Source organism: Sphaerodactylus townsendi, linkage group LG13, assembly GCF_021028975.2.
Source record: "Sphaerodactylus townsendi isolate TG3544 linkage group LG13, MPM_Stown_v2.3, whole genome shotgun sequence".
Lineage (NCBI taxonomy): Eukaryota > Metazoa > Chordata > Lepidosauria > Squamata > Sphaerodactylidae > Sphaerodactylus > Sphaerodactylus townsendi.
The window spans coordinates 24,858,099-24,881,892 of NC_059437.1; the positions used below are offsets into that span (position 1 = coordinate 24,858,099).

Below are 23,794 nucleotides of genomic sequence, written 5' to 3' on the forward strand. Positions count from 1 at the left end.
TAGCTGATTATATGAAGCAGAACACCTGGACCTCTTATATTACCAATAAAGAAAACAAATTTGTTTGTTATATTCCAAGCACACTGATCAAACCAAGGAACACCCTTACTGCTGCTGGGGTGTTCCAGCACACAAGACTTAAGAAGGAAACCAGTAATATACTTAATTAATCATTCAAAATTATAAATTGCCTCAAAAGAAGAACCAGCATTAAAAGAAACAGCAAGAACAAGACTAGCTAGATTACAGAAGTAAAATAAGTCATCCGTAAAAGGGCCATTTTAGGTGTCCAAGAAAGCTTAGGTAAATATTCATTAGATATGGTTAACAAATTATAAACTTCTTCCTGGTGATGAACAAGATTGACAGAAAAGTGATCCCCTAAAAGAGATCACCTATCTTAAAAGATTGTATTGAAGATCTCATTTTGGCAACAATAAACAATAATCAATCACACTACAACCCTTAGAGTTAACAAATGTAAAATTGTTAGAAGAAGAATCATAGCATGTTAAACCATTTTAATCATAATATATTGTGCTTAATAGCCAATTCAATTAAATTTCGATTACATTTCTGGCAGCTGGATTAATCTGAGTGTCCTCTGTGAGTGATGTGATGATGGGAGCAAAGCAAATAAACGTGCTCGTCATCAAGACCTTCTTGTTCCAAAAGAGAGGTTAAGTTGTTACCGACTCTCGCATTAAAATCACCCAAGAAGATGATTTCAGTAGGATATTTTAATTCCAATTCCTCAACAAAAGAATATAATTTTTTCCCAGATTCATTCAGAGAGTTTTTGGTGGATTCCACATAAGGGTCAAAAAACAGCGGCATGAAAAAGGGTTTACACCATTTTCACACACTGTTTTCACACACGCTGTTTTGGCCCTGTGGAATCCGGCTTTATTTGCACACAGCCAGATATAAACATTGATGATTATCAATGGTATTTTACTCAATTTATTCAATAATGCTTGAGCTAGTTGAAAAGAAGTTAAGAAAACTTTGTGTTGAACTAGATGTTAAGGACATAGAGACTAAAATGCAAAGACCACCCAAAGGTTTATCTAGACCAGGGGTAGGGAACCTGCGGCTCTCCAGATGTTCAGGAACTACAATTCCCATCAGCCCCTACCAGCATGGCCAATTGGCCATGCTGACAGAGGCTGATGGGAATTGTAGTTCCTGAACATCTGGAGAGCCGCAGGTTCCCTACCCCTGATCTAGACCATGGTTTAGCAAAGAGCTTGGTGAGATCTCATTCACTGTTGAAGAAGGATTTGAGACATTTGCTATTCCTGAAGACCAGTTATGGTCAGAAGATACTAGGGTTGGAGCACTTATGAGAGTTAGAAGAGGAAAGCCCAATCTTCTATCAGGAAAAAGTTCTTGGCTCGGCTGGTGGGGGTTGGGAAGGTCCAATAAATCCAAGGGCTGGCCTAATTCTGCTGGTGGTCCCAATGTGCTAACAGTATCCACCACAGACTTGTCAAGAAATACATCAAAGAAGTTCTTTACCAAGTGATGTTTGGCCACTGTCCTCTCCACTAAAAGTTTTAGACAGTGCCATTCGTCAATAAAACTTTTAGCTTCCTTAATCTTAGTAGAGCAAATGTTAGGGAGTTTGTAAGGTTCTTTGAAAAATGTGGGTGAAATCTGTTTTGGTTGGCCAGTATGTCTCATCTCTTTCTCTTTATAATTAAAGTCCACAAGTTTTGTTACTTTGGTGTTTTTGAAGACCCTAAGAAACCAAATATAATATTTAGCAAAAAATTATCGACGTTCAAGTAAAAGTGCAAGACAAACAGAGGATTCAAAGTTTAAAACCATCCTGAAAAAAATTGTTACAGTATGGTAATCTTTGAAGAGATTTAAGTTGAATCTTCTTTAAGTCACAGCAGTATCTTACATAATAAATCACAGGTTCTATGAAAAGTTGTCCATTTGCCATTATTAAGGTTAGTATCACCTATTGCTATGGCCACTTGGTGTTGCTGCAATACCAAAGAAGCAAAGGAATCAGCCAGATTAGAGAAAACATATCCGTTAAAATGATGTAAAATATTTCCAAACTTCATAGAAACAGGTTTGTTGGTATCATTAATAGATTCTGAGGAATGAAGAGAGTAAAAAGCCTCCATTTTATCATTCAATGAGGCAAAATTAACCAGCAACAGTTCAAATGTACTGGAAATAAGGAAAGCCTCCTTCGCAAGGAGCTCCAACAGATGGGATGTTCCCAAGGTTCCCAAGGTGTCTGGGCTGATAGCAGGGATGTAGGTATAGATTTTTAGAGGGGGTTCGGGGTGGGGCCACAACCCCACCCGCCCCTAGGGCATGGCCACGCCTTCCCAAGCCCCGCCCCTGGCCTAGCACTTATAAAAGCAGCTCTCCAAGGCCGGGGATGGCAGACTCCCCCGCCCTGCCCTCCCCTGCCTCCCACCAGCTGGGCTCCCAGCTGGCAGCTGGCAGCTCCTTCTGCCCTCCCCTCTGGGCAGAGGCATAGAGGGAAAATGGAGCCCGGTGCCAAATCTGAGCCCCCCTGGGCAGCTGCTGTGATGCTGGATTCCACCCCCAAACTAGAGAGCCCAAATTCTCCTTTTAAATCTACCTTAAAGGGAGAATCTGGGATTCCCAGTTAAACAACATTGAAAGTGATGCTGTTTTGTGGTGGATTATCCCCCACCGTGAAACAGCATCACTTTCAATGTGGTGTAGTGGTTAAGAGCAGGTGCATTCTAATCTGGAGGAACCAGGTTTGATTCCCTGCTCTGCCGCTTGAGCTGTGGAGGCTTATCTGGGGAATTCAGAATAGCCTGTGTATTCCCACACAGGCCAGCTGGGTGACCTTGAGCTAGTCACAGCTTTTCAGAGCTCTCAGCCCCACCCACCTCCCAGGGTGTTTGTTGTGAGCGGGCAAGGATTTTAAGCTCCTCTGAGTCTCCTACAGGAGAGAAAGGGAGGATATAAATCCCAACTCTTCCTCTTCCTCTTCTAAACTTAGGACCTCAGATTGTCCCTTTAAATCCATGCTGAAGGGGGTGGATTTAAAAGGAGAATCAGGGAAAATGGGGGTCCTGCTGTCAGGGGTGCAATTGTTAAGCTATCAGCACCAAATTTTAGGGTATCTTTTGGAGACTCTCCTAATGATACCACCCAGTTTTGGTGAAGTTTGGTTCAGGGGGTCCAAAGTTATGGACCCTCAAAGGTGTAGCCCCCATCTTCTATTAGCTCCCATTGGAAACAATGGAGGATGGGGTCACCCCCTTTGGGAGTCCATAACTTTGGACCCACTGAACCAAACCTCATCAAACCTGGGTAATATCATCATCCCTGAAAGTTTGGTGCTGCTAGCCTCAACAATGCGCCCCCTGCAGGCCAAAAACCGAAAAACTCTAAAAATGTTTTAAAAACACACAAACGGGTGGGCAGAGCTTTGGACATGAATGGGGGGGTTGAACCCGAGAAAGCCCCCCCTTACCTATGTCCTTGGCTGACAGTCCCTTGGGCTGTCTCCACCACCCACCAGAAGTCTTGCAGCCAATGGGACAATCTCACTAGCCAGTACAAGTGAGGGGGAGGGGGGAGGAAACAGATCCAGGGTCCTTCCCATTCTCATTCTCAAGGAGAGAAGTTGCTGATTTTCATAGAACCGGGGAGGTGGAGACTGATTGCTGATAAAAGAGTCGATTCTACTTTGCCAGATTTTTGGCTCAATGAATTAGAGCTAAAATTTGAGCGGCAGCGTTTCCTTGCTTTCCTTGTCTTCATTACAAAATATGGATAGAAGAGGGAGTGGGAGGACAGGGAGAAAATAAGTTTAATAAGGATCTCCAGTTTGTCCAAAGACTGTTGAAAATTGGAATTAGGTTAGCTAATTCATTTTTAAAAAGTGAAAAAAAACCTATAAAAACTATAAATAAAAATAAGATAAAAATGAAACAGAAAGAGCTGACAGAACTGGGAACTCAGCACATGCCGCCATGTTGGAGGTGTGCTTTGTGATCAAGATTGAACTATACAGAAAGATTATCTGGGTCAAGAAATGACAAAGTTTTTGTTGTTGTTGCTACTCTGCACTACTATCTCTAATGTGTTTGTGCATTCGTTAAAAAGGAAGTCGCCTGAAGCTCTTATTGTACCGTAGTTCATTCGGCCTGTGTGCGCAGTACTTTTTTTAATGTCGTTTAGCTATTGCACTTTTCTCCTTTGTTCTTCTTTTAAATTAAAGACAGTTTTAAAAATTCTAAGCTTCCTGCTCTGCATTGGCCCTGTTGATGACACGCACCTGCCCACTCAATCCCCCAGAGGAATTACTTCTCCATACTGCATGGCACTGTCAAGCACCCCCCTAGACTAATCGATGCAGAAGTGGGAGGAACCATGACACCTATATGACATAAACAATTGGGTGTTTGTCCCAGAGAATCGTAGCTTTACTGTGGAAGGCAGTATTGTTCCACTGATAATAGCTGCTGATGGGGCATTTCCAATGAGACAGTGGCTTCTCAAGCACTATACACCCTGCATGGTCAGGCGTCAAAAGATCTTTGACCTTTTCTTGTGCCATGCACAAAATGTGGTGGAATATGCTTTTGATCAGCTTAAGGCAAGATTGCAGTGCTTTAGTGTGAGGCTCACAGTTCTGAGGAGAATGTATAATATCTCTGATTGCAGCCTGGCTCATCCTCCACAACAGTTGTGAGGAAAAAGCACATGCTGTTTGGGGGGGGGGGGGGAAATCACAGTGCGCACCAATTCCTGTCCAACTTTCTAAACCAGCTCCTACAGTTGTGCACACCAGCCATTCCACCAAGTGTAACCTCAATGCAGTGGCATACCTAGGCAAACTGGAGCCCTGGGCAAAACCTGAGTTTGATGCACCCCCAATGTGTGGCCAGCCTCTCCCACCGTGACCAAACAATGATTTTTTTTCCACCAGGTCGTTTCAAAGTCACCATCACATTATAGAACACGCCCCAACTCACAAATCTGAACACAGCAATGGCCCATGCCACACAGCAGAAATATTTTTGAAAACATTTTCAAAATGCTTTCAGAATGTTTTATTACTGCTATGAAAACATTTTATGGTGTTGTATCCAGTCCCCCCAGTTGGGGGAAACAGCATCACTTTCAATGTTATTTAAACTGGGAACCCCAGATTCTACCTTTAAGGTGAATTTAAAAGGAGAATCTGGGCTCCCTAGTTTAAATAAGTAATGCTGGAATCCACTCCCAAACAGCATCATTTTCAATGGCATTTAAACTAGGGATCCCAGATTCTCCTTTTAGATCCACCTTAAAGGGAGAATCTTGAGTACCCAGTTTAAACAACATTGAAAGTGATGCTATTTTGGGGTTGATTCTCCCCCACCCTGAAACAGCATCACTTTCAATGTTTAAACTGGGGACCTCAGATTCTCCCCTTAAAGCCATGCCAAAGAGGGGGGATTTAAAAGGAAAATCTGGGGAAATTTGCTGTCAGGAGTGCAATTGTTAAGCTAGCAGCACCAAACTTTCAGGGTATCTTTAGGAGATTCTGCAAGCCAATATGAGTGGCTGAAAAGGAAGGGGGTGTGGCTTTGTTTTCTCTTGGATTGTGGAAAACTGCACACTTTGAATAGTCTGTTCAGTGTACCTTGGTTTGAATATAATAAACTTTTCTTTACATTCGCCTGTTCCTTCTGAATCTCTTTACTGTTTCGAAGGCTGAAATCATCACTCAAAGCATAGTTACTGAACTGCGGCATAGCTGATGTGACTCCCAGGATAAAGTCAAAGGGCACCACACATTATGCCATGTGTGATGGGCGGGGGGGTGGGGGATGGCAGTGCGGGACAGACATGAACATTCTCTGCATTCTGTAATATGTCAGGTGGAAGGAGACATGAGCGGGTACAATGCACTTCATGTGCCAAAGTTTATTTTTAAGTACACAACCCATACTTCGCAGCAATGTTTTCATTTCTTCCTGTTACCAGTGCCACATGTCAAACTACTTTTGGTGGTGAGATTTCCCCTGTATTTTTTGAAAGTTTATTACAGGCATGTCAACCTCAACATGCCTTCAGGAAAACACAGACCAGTTTTCCTAGTCCACTACTCCATTTGCCCACTCCTTCTCACTCCCCACTCCCTGGCGCTCTGCAGTCCCAGGAAATATCCATAGGATTACTTCGGCATTAAAATATTTGAGTTGCTCCAGCATGTTATCATTTTACTGCTAATCTTGCTGTCAAAAATAAAAAGGGGGGAAACAGGTAGTGGGAGGGGAAGGGAGGAGAGACAAAACAGTGGGTATGAACAAGGGAAGAGTGTTTTGTGTATGGAAAAATAAAGACCATTTGCAGAAGTTTGTATGGTTGAGGAAAGTGGGCTTGGAAACGGATTAAAAATTAATTTTTTAACAAGCCACATATTTGACAGCTTGCAACAACTTTAGCAATCGTGTAGAATAGGTCAATATGTGGCAATTTGATAGAGAATGAAGTTGTTTATTAGCATCTATTCAGAAAGGTTTTAGAGGACTTGACTAACCTTATACTGAAGCCAATAAAACCTTTATTTAGTAGAACCAGGCATTTTTGTTGGACACAAGCTATGATAGGTCATGATAATTTAACGTTCCATCCAAATAGACCTGTGCATGCCTTATCCCTCTTGAAGCCATTGGTGGATCTCTTCTGTGGGTCTTGCCTATTCTTGCAATTGAAACAACGGCAGGAATCAGGATCCATGGTATCTTGGCTCCTTTGGTTACCTCAAAGAACTTTATAGGTTTGCCAACTCCAGGTTGGGAAATTCCTGGAGGTTGGGACGTTGGTAGGACAAAGTCTGGGTAGTAGAGGGACCTCAGTGGGGTATAATGCGATAGAGTCCACCCTCCAGAGCAGGCATTTTTCCCAGGGGAACTTATCTTTGTCATCTGAAAGTTAACTGCAATATCAGGTGATCTCCAGGCCAGTCCTGGAGACTGGCAATCCTAATAATTTATCATGTGATTAGCAGAAATTAAGTCAATGATTTGACAAAAAGTTGGCTTTCTTGTTAAAGAACTTGTTTAGTCCTGTAGCACAAACAGAATGACAAGTCTTCATCTCATTATTTCAAAACTAGGTTTCTGAAGTTATTATCACCCAACACTTTTTTAAACTACTCACTACAAATGCAGTATTTCCTCACTTATTGACTCATGGGCATGATAAGCAGGATTTGATCCATTATATGAACACACAGTAATATATATATTTGTTCCTTTTCAGAGTAATTTTAAACATACTTCAAAATAAAGTCAGAGGGAAAAGCGATAATAAAACCATTAGAATGTTGGGAGGTGATTAAGTGTGCACATTGAGTAGAGCTTTGATTAAATGCCATGATGGGGAAGGATATAAAAAAGGCTAAGTCCTCCAAATCTTATAGTGTATTTCATTGTTCTGAAGCGTTTAAATATTGAACATTACATTTTGCCTTATCAAAATAAAATATGCATTCTTTCTTCTCATAGAAAAGACAAAGAACAGGTAAATACTATATGGTTTACCCCATGGCTACTATGGTACTCCACATCAGACAACATTTTAATTGACGACAGGTTTTATTTGCCTGCACAGGTTATGTTTCATTCTTAAGACTAAAATGAATGAAAGGAAAAAATTGCAGTGTTGAAGAGCCATGCTGTCTTCCTCCTTAATTCTGTCTTAATAACTCCATCATCCATCCAAACAAGAATATTTTAGAACTAAACTTAAGGTAGCTTCAACACTATGTAGCGGTTGTTAAACACCTGGGAATCACAGTGTTCTTAACTATACACATTGTGCTCAGTATTTAAACATAAGGGTCACAATTAGATTTGACTTTTTGCAAAAAGGTAGAAAAACTACCTCTCCTGAGCTGTTACCTGCATGAAATACTTTTAAAAAATCATTCTATATTATTTAGAAAATTTACATGCTGTCTCTTCAGATAAATTGCTCAAAGTGGCCAGCAAAGTTAAACAGGAAAAAAATGATAAAACAGCATCAATTTCACTAAAAATAATAAACCGAAAAAAACCTTACACCGCTTTGAAATGAAACTGGAAGAGAAGGGAATGTAGCATCAGCATATTATTCATTGAGTCTTCCCAATTGTATTCACTGTGAAGACACGCACCTTCCTTGCCCTGTTCTAAGCAGCTCTTTATTTTACACACTCCTATCTATACATACCCTACAATACCATGCTGTGCCTTGGATAAGTTTCCGTCAAAACAGAAATTCCCTTCAGGTTTTTTCCCCCAAGGTAACATTACATATATCCCCCTTCTCCTTGATTCGTCCTACTGAGTTAGGTTTCATATGCTTAGCCATTCACTGTGGGTCATTTGCAAAGATCAAAGGTAGCAGCATCACGCTGGCAAGCACAGCATTTTGCATTAAATGAAAACTTGAAATCAGCAGCAGTTTCAATCATTCTGACACAAGGGCATTATTTAGTAAGTTTTAAGTAGTTGGCTCTTGTTGGAGCCCATCACTATGACAACTTAGAATGTATTTTTAGCACTGTTCTGGCAATACCACAATATGCATGGAAGTCTAGACTCGTTCATGTTTAGACATTGCAGATTCAAAGACCACTGTGATAGTTAACAGTGCTACTGGGTGTTTGGTAGGTATATATTTGAACTCAATCGACAAAGCTGTGTTTACCAACAGAAGGTAAGTAACTTTTTTTTTAAAGGAACTCAGCTCAATATCTTCTAAAATTACATGGAGGATGTAATGGGAACAATAAAAAAGCACTAATGTTTTTATGCTACTGAAAATATTTTTTAAGAAGTCTGAAAATCAATCTTGCTTTGAAATATTTATCACAACCCACAGGACTTATGAAAAGCTCTATTCCGTGCAGAACTTCTCCCCTTTGTAAACTTCAAACAAAAAATGATAGTAAATGTTCTGGCGGATTGCAAATATGTACATATCCATTTAAGAACCAAGAATCTGAACAGCCCTTCAGAACCTAAACTTCAGTCCACTTTCAGGAGGTATAAATCAGACAACAGAATGAAGGCAAGTAGACTATTTCTTAATTTCAAACTTGCGATGTTGCACGTCCATGCAACATTAATGATAATATTCCCCCCTTCACAGAATAGCTTTGTGTATGGGCAAGGAGTATCCAGAGTCAGTTCAGATTCCTACTCCCATATAGCAACAAATTAGCAATGTGGCATGCTTTTCAGATCAGCAGCTAGTCCAGGCATTAAAAATCAGGCAGAGTTAAAAACTAAGCACATGGAGAAAGAAAGGAGGCAATGCAATTTAAAACATAAAACTCAATAATTTGCAATGCAATCCTGAGCAGAGTCACACCCTTTTAAATACACTGAGTTCAAGGGGCTCAGAAAGGTATAAACTCTCCCTAGAACTGCACTGCTAGAGCTTTGCATACAAAAGCAACAGTGTCCAATTTCAACATCAACAGAGAAAAAGGCTTTTTGAATGGTCAATAACAAAGGAAACACTTGGGGCAATCTTGTTTTAACTTAGAAGGCAACAACCACTGTGGAAAACGGGAATCATCATATATCTAGTAGTGAGAGGGGAGATCTGTAGATTGGGCCCATTAACAGAGAAGAAAGATTTGTTCAACAAACTTGGGCAACAGCAAAGTATCCCAACTGAGGATACTTCAGTCCTGAGACTGGAGCAGTGAACAGATGAGACGCATCTTTCAACAAACCTCAAAAGGCCTCAGGTGTGCAGAAAAATCTGAACACTAAAAAAAAATTAATTGGGCAGTTAAATAAGAAACCAAAACAATAAAAGAGAGCACCCGTAGCTTTAATAAACAGATGCCCTTAGTAACTGTTGCCAGGCAACCACAATATTTTGGTCAGCATTCTAGGTTTGGTTTCTGTTTGGATTCTCTCAGTAAAAGGCGGCGGCGGGGGGGGGGGGGGGCAGGCAGTGCCCTTTCCAGGGCTGTTTGGGTCTTTTAAGGAGGACTCACTGGGGTTAGATGTGGCATCAACCAGCAAATGACTTGATACTATGCAATTTGCATGACTCATCCAGGCCTGACTGTTTGCTTCTGTTCGACAGGCGCCATCCCACAAAAGCCAGTGTGATGTAGTGGTGAAAAGTCTCAGACAAGGATCTGGGAGACCCAATTTTGAATCCTATCAGTGCTGTGGAAGTTCACTATGTGACTTTGAGCCAGTAGCACCTCCTCCCCCTACCTCACAGGGTTGTTGTAAAGATAAAATGGAGGAGAGAATGAGGCAAACTACTTTGGGCCTGCACTGTGGAGAAAGGCAGGATATAAATTAAGTCAATAAATAATCATCATAATAATTTGGATTTATATTCCACTTTTATCAACCACAAGGAGTCTCAAAGCAGCTTACAAACTCTTTCCCTTCCTCTCCTCACAACAGACACCTTGTGAGGAAATTTGGGTTGAGAGAGTTCAACAAGAACTATGACTAGTTCAAGGTCACCCAGCTGTCCATGTGGAGGGGCAAGAATCAAACCTGTTTCTCCAGATTAGAGTCCATTGCTCTTAACCACTACACCACACTGAACATTGGTATTGGGTGTGAAGGAGAGGAGGAAGCAGGGAAAGGGGAGGGTATCGGAGTTGTTAGGAGGAGGGAAAGAGGAAATATGAGGGGTGGGAACACAGGTGAAAGTGAAATACCCCCTGCAAATCCTTGTAGATTCCCCCTCAATGCAGAGGCGTAGCTACAAGGGGACCGGGGGTACATGATGCACTGGGCGCACGCCCCGTGGAGGTATGGTGAGGGCGTTCCAGGGGCATGGTGGGGGCAGGATGGGGCGGGATGGGGCGGAGGATGCACCGGTGCACCGGGTGCTTTTCCCCCTTGCTATGCCTCTGCCTCAATGCCAATGGGTCCAGATCAGCTAGCACTGAGCAATGAGGCCATAGTTTTCCTGGGGACAGGCTGCTAGGGGTAGCTAAGGAAGAAAAGTTGAAGATGGGGCAGGGGGACAGATAAACACAGGTTGGCTGGTAGTTGGAAAGGAGGGAGGCTACATGGGTTTCAAAAAAGGAAAAGAGGACAGAATGGGGGAGAAATAAATCCATGCTTGTACTTTTATGTTCCCTAAGAATACACTTTACCATTTACTTCAGTAGGGATTGTGCTAAGGGAGTACTGGAGAATTAGAAAGTCAAGCCTACCAGGATGTTGAGGAAGAGCAGGCAATATTTGCAATTGACTCTCAGCTACCAGGCGAGTGGAAATCTACAAAAAAAAGGGGGGGGGGAGAGAAGGCCTGGACATTAGTCTGAAATCATAATACTGTAATATTTCCTTGTTGCTATAGCTATACTTTCTAGTAGGGGCAGGGTTCAGCAGCTGCACGCAGCTTCTCCAGGTTTTTTTTTAGCCAGCAAGTCTATTAAAACTGCAGACACTGTTTTTCTACAGCTCATAATAATGGGAGAAACTCCAGCCGCCCTTCCCTCCACCTTCCTCTCAAGCAAAACGACTTTGGAATCACAAGTCAACATCATACCACATGTTGATGCAACAACCACGACTAAAAAAAACTTGGTACTTAATCCCTGCTGTGAGGCTAGCCGAGAAGCAAAGCTCATGCACTTCGACTGGGTGCCATATGTGCAAAATGTACTAATCTTCAATAACAACAACAACAGTGAGTGCACACTGAACCGGCAAGTTTTGATTACTATTACAGCTGGGTTTTTTTAATGTGCTAATTAGTTCTCCAGTTTTAACACGGGCACTGTGCAGTGAATTCCAATACAGGACAGATAACAGGAATCACACAAATGGAACAATTGCTTTTGGTTCTGGGGGGCGGGGGCAGAACCACAACTTAGTCATTTGTCCTGGTGTTATTGCTGTTGGAAAGAATTATCTCCCTCCCCATCCCACCCCACCCTCCCCGCCAAACTTCCTATAGCATTGTACTGCATTCATACAAAGCTTGGGGGTTTCCAAGCTTTTTCCAACCTAGTTTGCTATAAAGTTCTGGGGGGAACTGCATCAAAGTTTAAAAGGTTCTCTGAATAACTAGTTTTCATTTTTTGTAAAAGAAAAAGTAATTCTATAGTGGCTCTCTTCGGTCACCCAGGCATTCTTAGCTGAGCAGCTAACCCTACCTCAACAGCATATCTGTTTCTTCCAGGAATCAGGAACACTGCTTTAGAACTTCTTATCCTTAGCTGAGGCATGCTAGGAATGTCAGCCATGCTGGTTTCTCCTAGGGCTGCCAACATCAAGGTGAAGTCTGGAAATCTCCTGGGATTATAACTCTAGACTATAAAGATCAGTTTTCCTGAAGAAAATAGCTGCTTTGTAAGGGGCCTCTATAGTATTATATGCTGCAGAGGTCCATCTCCAATCCAAATATTCATGAATTTCACAACCTGCAGTTGGCAACCCCTGATTCTCCACAGTGCATGTAACTCCCAGATAGGAATGGAATGAGCCATGTAAAGTGGAGCTTTAAGAGGCAGAAGATGCAGCTTGAAATTTAACTATCAGCTCTTTATATGCAGCGCTACTCCACAACTGTCAACTTCGCAGTGAGTTTTTCCTGCTTTAATTGTGTTCAACTGGGATTCACCTGCTACAAAATGTTCCCAGCCAATCCAATCCAATCCACCTTTTCACCCACCCATTTTCTCTGTGCAACCTTCAGCCATGGGCGTTGGTGGCTGCTGCCTTTTTTGTATGTGGGTGTGCTGCCCCGAATCTAGCGTTATTTTGCAAAACCATTACATTTCATATAGATTTCACCAGTCTAGTGCTCCAATGATAGATTGGCAGTATTAATTTTTTTTTTTAAAAAAAGGTCTTCCAATCGCTCCAAGTTGCTGCCCCAAAGAGTGGGAGGAATTGCTATTGGGTGGACTGGGGAAGGTGGTGAGGAGGGAGAAAACTTGATGCTAATCAAACACATGCTGTCTTCCTTTGCTTTCCCTTTGAAATTACAGGAAAAGATGCATTTTAAGAGGTTTCAGAAACTGTGGAGATTCTCTGATTTGAGATGTGAAGAGTTTGAGACAGGAGAAAACATGATTTTAATGTATGCTCAATGCAAAACACAGTCCATAAATGGCCTTGGGCTCTTAACACCTTGGCTGTTTCCGCACGGAGGTGGAAACGCACCTCCACCTGGATAAATCGGTCCATTGGACACTTACCGTGAAGGGCCCTTCTCCTAGTGGGCCAGGAGTCCATCTTAGATGGATGTTTCTCAACCTTCAGTTAGGGAGGCAGGTCTAAATTTTCAACTTCCTGTCCCTGGCTCCTCCTCCAGATTAGAACCAGTAGCCAACTGTCAAAGCAGTAACTAAAAAACGTGACAAAATGAAGGGAACAGGAAAGATAGCAAAACAGTACTCTAGACAATATGAGTAGAGTGAAAGCTTAATATAACTTTGAATAAGTCAACAAGGACTAACTTAAATACTGCCCACTGTGTGTCTGATTGATGTTGTAAGTTCATCCTATTAGTGAAGGAATTTGTCGATGCTAAAAGGTTTTGGAACATCTCCAGAGTGAACTGACGGCCTAAGGGAGGGTCAAGATGGACTCCTAGCCCACCAGGAGAAGGGCCCTTCACGGTAAGTGTCCAATGGACCGTTCTCCTGGGGGCGGAGTCCATCTTAGATGGAACCTCCCAGAGCAGTGTCCCGAAAGTCGGGAGGGGCCGTCATTCTCCTACGATGTGTTCCAAGACTCTCTGTCCGAATGCCTTTTTGGCTGCGGACCATGAGTGCAGGAGCTCTCTCAGCCCCACCCACCTCACAGGGTGTTTGTTGTGAGGGGGGAAGGGCAAGGAGATTGTCAGCCCCTTTGAGTCTCCTGCAGAAGAGAAAGGGGGGATATAAATCCAACTCTTCCTCTTCTTCCTCTTCTTCTTCCTCTTCTTCCTCCTCTTCTTCTTCCTCTTCCTCCTCCTCCTCTTCTTCTTCTTCCTCTTCTTCTTCAATGTCTGGTAAAGGACGATGGTGAGGACCAGATGGCTGCTCTGCAGATATCTTCTACTGAGACCTGGTGGAGCAAGGCAGCATTGGTGGCTGTGCATCTGAAGGAATGAGCTGTCACTCCTGTTGGTACAGATATGTTCAGAGCCTTATGGGCTTCTATGATGCAGTTTTTAAGAGTTGAGCTAATAGCTGCTGAAGACATCTGATGACCTAGGTTTGGAGCAGTAACATTAATGAAGAGACTTTCTGACTTGCATATGTTCTCTGTTCAAATGATGAAGGCTTTCAGGGAACGTCTTATGTCGAGATGGTGCCATAATCGCTCGCGTGGATGCGTGGGATTGGGGCAGAAGTTCAGAACAACGATCTCTTGCCGTAAATGGAAGCAAGGATGCTGCCTTGGGTAAAAAAGTGGGATCTGTGCATAGTATCACCTTATCCTGGTGAAATATACAGAAATTCTTGTTCACCGACAGGGATCTAATTTCAGAAACTCGCCTCACCGATGTTAATGCGATGAGAAAAAGTGTCTTCATCCGCAGCCATCTTGGGTGGATTGACTGGACTGGTTCAAAGGGTGATTTAGCGCAGTTAACACGGAGTGCAGGCGCCATGATGGAAATCTGTGTACTGTGGGGGGAGGGGGGTTGAAGTTGTTGTACCCCTTTTAGAAATCTGATTATGTCCGCATGTCTGGATGCTGGTACCCCTTCAAACAGGGGCCACACAGTAGTGGGGGCTGCTATTTGCCTACGAAGGGTAGAACTTTTGAGTCCTGAGTCCACACCATCTTGAAGAAACTCCAAGATGTTAATTACAGATGGGTCTTGAGGATTGATCCTCTTGCGTCTGGACCACCTGGAAAACTCTTTCCATGTACAGTTATATATCCTAGTAATAGACAGACGGCGTGAGGCCAGTAGAGTGTTAGTCACCTTGTCTGAGTATCCTCTCATCTTTAGGATGTCTCGTTCAATGACCAAGCGGTCAAGAGAAGCCACCCCAGATGTAGAATCGGTCCCTGATGTAGGAGGTCCGGTATTAAGGGGAGTAGCAGAGGTGGGCGATGTGACATATCAATGATGGCTGAGAACCAGGGTCTTTGGGGCCAATAAGGTGCTATCAAGATTACTCGTGCTTGTTCCAACGCCACTCTCCTGAGAAACTTTGGAAGTAGTAGAAATGGTGGAAAGGCATAAATGAGAGTTCTTGGCCATGAAGCTGTCAGAGCGTCTACCACCAGAGCCTTTGGATGGAAGTACCTTGACATGAAGGTGGGGAGTTGAGAGTTTTCCACGGTGGTGAAGAGATTGATTTCTGGAAGTCTGAAGGATTGAGTGATGAGTTGAGTGACCATTCCGCTTCTTGGATTGTGGACCTGCTCAACCAGTCCGCAGAGACATTCAGCTTCCCTTGTATGTGATCTGCCTGGATGGAAATGAGGTGTGTCTCTGACCATGCTAGGATCTTGGCGGATTCCTTGTGTAGACGTGATGATCGGGATCCCCCTTGATTGTTTAGGTATACCTTGGTGGTCACATTGTCGGTCCTGATGAGGATATGTTTGTTGTGTATGTGTGGTTTGAAGTGTTTGAGAGCCAGCAGGATGGCGTGAGTTTCCAGTATGTTGATGGGGAGAGATGATTCGATGCTGTTCCATTTCCCCTGTATAAATTGGTTGTTCAGGGTGGCCCCCCTATCCCTTTAGACTGGCGTTCGAGAATATCTGCGGACGGGGTGGAAATAGGTGGGTCTTCCCTTGTGAGAGGTTGCTCCGAATGGTCCACCACTGGAGTTGAGTTGAGTTTTCAGTGAGGGTGGTAAGGTGATTATGAAGTCTCTCTTTTTCATGATGTCCAGCTGAAATGGGCGAAGAAAATTTTGAAGTGGTCGTGCGTGGAATCTCACCTACTGGACCATGTCCATCGCTGTGATGAACTGGCCCAGAAGGCTGGTGAGGCAGAGAAGAGAAGACTGTCTGGCTGAGATGATTGCTGCCGTTTTTCTTTGAATGGATAGGATCTTGGATACTGGAAGAAAGAGAGAGTTCTTTGAAGTCGAAATGATAGCATCTAGGTGTTCCATTTCTTGTGAGGATATCAAACAGCTTTTTGCCATATTTACCAAGAAACTGTGTTGGGTTAGCATCTGCAGTACTGTTTGGACGTCCCTGTGTGCCTGATCCTTGGATGGTGATTGGATCAGTATATCGTCCAAGTAGGGATGGGTGTGAATTCCCTGCTTGCGAAGAAGTGTGATCGGACCCAGGAGGATCTTTGAAAAAATTCTGGGAGCAGTGGACAAGCCGAACGGAAGAGCGTGAAATTGATAATGCCTGTTGTTTGAAACGAATCTCAGGTACTGTCGATGTGCCAGGTGAATCATTATATGGAGATATGCCTCCGTTAGATCCAGGGAAGTGAGAAATTCTCCTAGGCGGAGAGCTTCCATGATGTTGCGGAGAGATTCCATGCGAAAGTGGAGGCTCAGGGACTGCTCGCATGGTAGCATGCAAGCAGCCCCGAAGATCTGCCGACCCGGAGAGGTGGCTCCGCATGGAGCCGCCTCTGGTTTGGTCCCTCCACTGACCTCCCATCCAGCGCTGCTCTGGAGGGCTGGAGGGACTTGCCCACGCTGCCCTCCGACCTCCAGGGGTCGGAGGACAACATGGGCGTGTCCCTCCAGCCCTCCAGAGCAGCGCTGGATGGGAAGGTCAGTGGAGGGGACGGGAAAAGCGGTGTCTTCCCGTCGGTGCTGTTTGCACCGTGCCGGAGGGAAGAGCTTTTATAAAACCTCACTCAATGAGTGAGGTTTGAAAGTGGCGCCTTCGCACCGCTTGGGGGCAGCCAGGACGGCGCTGCTGCGATGCAGCAGTGCCTCCTGTGCAAACAGCACCCCCCCAGGGGGGGTGTTTTCACCGTCCCTAGGGCGCTGTTATTCGCCCATGCGGAAACAGCCTTAGTTTAAGATACTTATGATGTGTGTAAGGAAACTAGTAAGGGAAGGAAATTTTGTATTGAATTGTAAATTTTAGAATGTATGTATTATCGAAGACTTTTAGAATGTATGTTTTCAGAGCCGTGTGTATCTAGTGGGGAGTTCTCGCGGGACTCTCATCTTTGGAATTAGAGCACAGAGTGTTCAGCTGGAGACTTCCTGGGCTACCAACACGATGAAAGAAATGCTCTTTAGAGTGGCAAGTTGTGAAAAGGGGAAAAGTTGATTGTTAACTCTAAAAAGATCATGGTTCCGTTATGTTACTATGTTGCTACATCATATGTAGTTAAACGCAAAGTAAAAAGAAAAAATGTTTTACTGCCTTTGAATTACTCCAAGATTTATTCCAAGTTCTGCCTTACAGAACTGACAAACTGAGGTTACAAACCTTAACCAGCACAGCAGGACGTCCTCCAGTGTAGAAAAGAGGTACTTCTTGTGCCAGAGTAAGGAAGATATTGCCTGGATAGATGCTAATAGCGTGATTGGGAGCGCCAAATCTGTAGCAATATTCAGTCAAAGTGGTTGTAGACCTGAACAGTATGTGGATAGCAGTGCTTTAGCTTTCTAAAGGACTACAGTTAATGCAAGACATACTTAAATACCTTGGTACTGAAAGTGGTAAATGGGCAAATGAATGCAAACCTCTGTCCGTTTTGCATTTCTAGCTTGTAAGACACACAGGCTCATTATCTCGCTCTTTGCAGAAAGGCTCACCACTGCACCAGCCAACACCAGTGAAAGGATAAACAGAGGGGCAAAACTAATGAGCGGCAGCACAGGGCTTGTTTCAGGCAACGGCTGTGACACTTCTATTATTAATAATTCAGCTCAGTACTTTGTCCGAGCGTTTTGCTAAGATTCATTGCTACATCCGCTACCAGAGATACATTCTCGCAAGATGGAAGGTGCAAAGGAGGAAAACGAGAACACAGATAAGAAATAATAAAATCATTTTTTTTGCTGTAGCCTCAGGCACGTTATGGGTTTTGATTGCGAAGCTCAATTTATTTCACTGTTTTGCTTTAAGTGGCGCGCTCGCAGTGCAATCCTATGGAGAGTTACTCCAGCCTAAACCCATTGAAATTGATGGGCTTAAGCTGGAGTAACTCTGCATAAGATTGTAACGTTGGCTGAATTTTTTTACAGACACATAGAGCATTTACTTTGCTGGTGGTTTTCCACAAGTTGGGGCCTCAATCTGACATGCTGCTGACAGTGCGGAAAATGGCACTAATTTGGCTTTGAATTATGTAAGGGTGGGATAAATCGTCAGCATTTATTTTCCTTCCTACTGGGGTGTACCTTGCTGTTTTATGTTTTAATTTAGATGCTCTGCATATTGGGGAAGGGCTGTTAGCTCACTTAAAGGGCTTCAAGACAGCGGGTGCTGGGAAAAGCTCCCTCTGCTGGAAAACCTGGACAGTCAGAATAGAACAGAGAATACTGAGTTTGATTGATCACTGAATGTGAGGCAGTTTCAGTATGATAATTAAGCAATGTCAGTCTGTCGGTCCTCTGCTTCTTTGTGATGGCTAGGTTATGAAATGGGAAGAGCGGGGCTTCTTGCTCACCAGTGAGCCAGAATTCCTCATGCCATTTAGACAGAAGCAGAGAAAGATACTGTCCGCATGGCCTGAGGCATTCACACACTCTCTCTCTGTGCATGGTGCTAACATGGCCCATGGAGATGGTGCTGGATCCAGATCATAATGTTTACAGTTTAAAAGGTATCACTGGATGTCCAGGAGCGGCGAGCCCCCCCCTCCCGGACTTACCGCCGCCGCTGGCCACGGACTCGATGGCCGCCTCGCCGCCACGCCCGACGCCATCCCAGCGGCTGGATTGGGCGGCCGAGGGCTTCGGGCGGCGGCAGACCGTCAGGGCGGGAGAGCCCTCCGGCGGCGCGGCGCTGGACGCTCCGGCGGGCTCCGGCCCGCCCGCCGTACTAAGCCTCCATGCGGCCAGTCCTGGCTCGGAGGGGGAGGCAGCGACCGGGGACGGCCGGACGGGCTCGCCCCGGCGACGAGGGAACGACGCCCGGCGCTGCCGCCGAGGGACTTGCTGGCCGCCGCTCCCAGGAGGGAGCCTCGCGGGACTTTCGCGGCTCGGCCCACCGACGGCGCCGGCGATGCGGCCCTCCCGGGCTCGTCCGGCATGACAGGGCGGGCCCGGAGGTCTGGAGGAAGGCAGAGCCGGCAAGGAGAGGGCCCTTTAAGGAGCGTGGGAGGTGGCGAGGTGATAAAAGGAAGAACAGCAGCAGCTGGGGAGTTGTGGGAAAGGAGGCAGAAGGAAGGGGGTGCAGAGAGGGGCTGGAGAGCGGAAGGAGAAGGAGAGGTTGGGAAGGGCCAGCTGAGGGACAGGAGGGGAGTGGGGGAGGCCTGTGGAGGAACAGGCCCCCCAGTTCTGGGACAGGGAGACTTGTGGAGCAAACAAGCTCCCTCGGGGAAACAAAGGGGAGTCCTGTGGGAGGAACAGGCTCTCCCAGGGGAACTGTGTGGAGAGGCCAGGCGGGCCCTGAGGGGGTTTAGGCCCCACTGTTTGACCACCCCTCCCTAGAACAGGGGTGAGGCCGGGAACAAGAACCCCGGGTAGGGTTTGGAGGGAAGGCATCAGGGCTCCCCCGCGGTACTCTGGAGGGGGACCCTGACACTGGAGAACCATAAGGAGGGAAATGGAAAAAGATAAGGCCTGATTTGGCCTCTAGGCTTAAGATGACCCATCACTCATGTTGACAAAAGACACACGAAAAAACTAGAGTCCATCTAGTCCAGCACTCTGCTACTTGCAGTGGCCTACCAGATGCCTTTGGGAGCTCACATGCAGGAGGTGAAAGCAATGGCCTTCTGCTGCTGCTGCTCCCGAGCACCTGGTCTGCTAAGGCATTTGTAATCTCAGATCAAGGAGGATCAACATTGGTAGCCATAGATCGACTTCTCCTACATAAATCTGTCCAAGCCCCCTTTAAAGTTATCAGGGTGTATAGCTTGAAATCCATGAATGATTTTGCCATGTACAAGGAAACAGTCAGATTACTTGCATTTGTAACAAACTAAATGGGGTTTCTAGCGTTTGATATCATGGCCCAAAACGTATTTCCCTCACCTCAAAATCCAGCCCACAAAGTAGAAAACTACAAAAAAAAAGACCCCACCATGTACACTGTTTAGGAATATTTTGAATTTTCCTGTGGACCAGTGCAGCTTCCTATGATCTATTTCTAGCACTGTAAACAGGCATGCCCCCCCCCCCCCGCCCTTGCAAAAGACACGTTCTGGTGTACAGTATGATTAGAAAGGTAATTAACAAAGCAGTCTCTTGCTGTGCTTGCAATTTGCTTGCAAGTGGTCGTATTGCAGTATTACAGACTGGATGTGGGAATGCACGCAAACGAAGATGTAACGCGATGAAGCAACTATTTTTTTTTCCTTTGTTCTTGCACAAGATTACTGCTGGCTTGTGGAACCTGATAATTACTGGCAACAAATTTTTAAAAGAAATGTGAATTAAATTAAGAAATCAAATACATTATTAAACATAGTGAAATAACTCTTAATCAAACAAAATGGATAAGAACTGCAACCACTCAGGAAATGTTATTCTTCATATTGCTACTGCATCAGTTTAATGCAGGCTAGTTCCATGTGGTGAACTTTGGAAAACCATAGCAGACCAAGTAGGCCATGTTGCACTACAGGAGAAGGTTTGCAACATGGTGGTGGTGGTGGTGGTGCTGTTATATCCCAGCCTATGGCTAGAGGCTCAGCCCTTCTCAGTGGCATCTGAAACCTTTTATCAGCTTCGGCACATACACTATCTACAGTCATTCCTTAAAAGATGCATGTAGCTAAAGTGATCCCTGCTCATCACACTCAGGATGGGCTGTAGTAATGCTCTTTACACTGGGCTGCCTTTCAGGGACGTAGGTAAGGGGGGTTCTCGGGTTCATGTCCAAAGCTCCACCCCAAGTTTTTGTTTTTAGTGGTTTTTTGGTTTTTGGCCTGCAGGGGGTGGAGTTTTTAGGCTAGCAGCACCGAAATTTCAGGGATTTTGCGGGGGGCTTGCCTGATGATACTACCCAGGTTTGGTGAGGTTTGATTCAGATGGTCCAAAGTTATGGACTCCCAAAGGAGGTGCCCCATCCCCCATTGTTTCCAATGGGAGCAAATAGAAGATGGGGCTACACCTTTGAGGGCCCATAACTTTGGATCCCCTGAACCAAACTTCACCAAACCTGGGAGACATCATCAGGAGAGTCTCTTACTGATACCACCCAGGTTTGGTGAAGTTTGGTCCAGGGGTCCAAAGCTATGGACTCCAAAAAAGGGTGCCCCATCCCCCATTGTTTCCAATGGGAGCTAATAGGAGATGGGGGCTGCACCTTTGAGGGTCCATAACTTTGGACCCCCTGAACCAAACTTCACCAAACCTGGGCAGTATCATTAGGAGAGTCTTCTAAAAGATACCCTGAAAGTTTGGTGCTGCTATATTAACAATTGTACCCCTGACAGCAGGCACCCCTCAAATTTCCCCAGATTCTATTTTTAAATCCACCCCCTTCGGCATGGATTTAAAGAGAGAGTCCCCAGTTTAAACATTGAAAGTGATGCTGTTTCAGGGTGGGGAATAATCCACCCAAAAACAGCTTCACTTTCAATGTTGTTTTAACTGGGGACCCCAGATTCTCCCTTTAAGGTGGAATCTGGGCTCTCTAGTTTTGGGCTCTCTAGTGTTTACACCATTGAAAGTGATGCTGTTTGGGGCAGATTTCAGCATCACAGCAGCCGCCCATGGGGGTGTGTGCAAAACTCAGATTTTGTACCAGGCTCTGTTTCCCCTAGCTATGCCTCTGCCCAGGGGAGAGGGCAGAAGGGGCTGCTGGCTGCCGGCTGGCAGCCCAGCAGGTGGGGGGGGGGGGCAGGGCAGGGAAATCTGCCAACCCCGGCCTCAGAGAGCTGCTTTTATAAGCACTGCCAGGGGTGGGGCTTGGGGAGGCATGGCCATGCCCCAGGGGCAGGTGGGGGCATGGCCCCAAACCCCGAAACCCCCCCATAAGAAATCCATACCTATGTCCCTGCTGCCTTTGACTGACAACTGGCTGGAGACTTCAGTTGGTCCAAAACATAGCAGCCAAACTCTTATGGGATACAGAGATCACATCATCAATGTGCTGAAAGATTTGCATTGACTACCTGTTTTCAAGAACAATTTTTTGTTTTCAAGAACAATTCAGAGTGTTGGTTCTCTCCTTGAAGACCCTAAATGACTTGGAAACAGCATACTTGAAGGGCCACCTATACCTGCATGTCCAGACTGTCAATTAAGATCCTTCTAACAAGCCACATTCTACATGGATATGACACAGAAGGAGCCATGGCTCAGTGGCAGAATATCTGCTTGGCATGCAGGTTCAATCCCCAGGTTCAATCTCTGAGATTGCCAGTTAAAAGGATAAGAAAGTAGGAGGTGAAGTACCTCTACTTGAGACTCTGGACAGTGGCTGCCGGTCAGAGAAGACAATACTTACCTTGATGAATTGATTGAGTATTGGGCAGCTTCATGCGTTCATGACATCGGACAGCAAGATAACACATAACACACAAGGAATAGCTACAAAAATCAATTTTCAGTTCTACAAACTCACTATTACAATGTATTGTCGAAGGCTTTCACAGCCTGACTCAACTGGTTGTTGTAGGCTTTCCAGGTTGCATGGCCATGGCCTGGAGATCTTGTTCCTAATGTTCTGCCTGCATCTGTGGCTGGCATCTTCAGAGATGTACCACAGAGAGAAGTCACAGTGTGTAACAGACTTCTAGACACTATGTGTAATACACTTCTCTCTGTGATACACCTCTGAAGATGCCAGCCACAGATGCAGGCGAAATGTTAGGAACAAGATCTACCAGACCACGACCACACAGCCCGGAAAGGCAACAACAATCACTATCACAACTTCACTATTATAGTCCCAACTTCTTATCTGATAATCAAAGCAACATTTTCAAACGAGGTTGTTGTTAACAGTTACCATATCGACTGACTATTTTTGTTGGCTTGTTATAAATAACTGCAGTAAATAGGTAAAAAACGGCTTCTTTGAATATCAGTTAGCTATTTGTTTTTGAACTTGTAATTTATTAGACCTTACCTACTACCAGTCTTAAATATTTTATCAGCAGGATGTTGCCTTGTCACACAGAAACACTTGAAGATTTTACAGCTGGCTGGTGGTGAATGCCCTGATTATATCTAGATTAGATTGCCACAATGCGGTCTACATGGGGCTGTCCTTGAAAAGTGCTCAGAAAGTTAAATTGACAGAAAATGCTGTTGCCAAGATGTTAACTGGGGTGGGTCACAGCAGCCAGAATCAGTCCAGTCTTGGCCCACCTACACTGGTTCCCAAATTGATTCCATTATTGGTGTTTTGACCTTCAGAGTCCTATATGGTTTTGAGACCAGGATATCTGAAGGAGTCTCTCTTTTCCTATGAATTTGCCCAATCACTACAGTCAGCTTTGGGAGCACTGCTTCAGATATCCCCAGTTTCTGAGATTAAGTGCGTGACAACCTGGGAGAGGGCCTTCTCAGACATTGCACCAAAACTCTCAAACTCTCTCCTCAGGGAGAGTTGTTTATTCTTTTCTGCTGCCAACTTCTGCCAGTGTGTGAAGGCTTTTTTTTTGTTCATTTGGCTTTCCCTCAGTGATTCCTCCTCCTTGACTAACGTTTTAATCACTGTTGTGGATGAAAGACAGATGGGCAAAATATGCTGTAACACCGATAGAGAGGGAAGAGTGGGTTGGCATC

General features: G+C 44.8%; 1 protein-coding gene across 1 annotated transcript in view; it reads left to right on the top strand.

Annotated features, from left to right (window-relative positions):
• Window positions 1–11,459: 11,459 nt before the first annotated feature.
• The window catches only part of LOC125442437 (protein EOLA1-like), a 34,149-nt gene continuing 21,814 nt past the window's right edge, over window positions 11,460–23,794 (top strand). The window contains exon 1 of the mRNA XM_048513800.1: window positions 11,460–11,679. The gene's annotated coding sequence lies outside the window, so the exon portion shown is untranslated. The remainder of the gene's footprint in view (window positions 11,680–23,794) is intronic.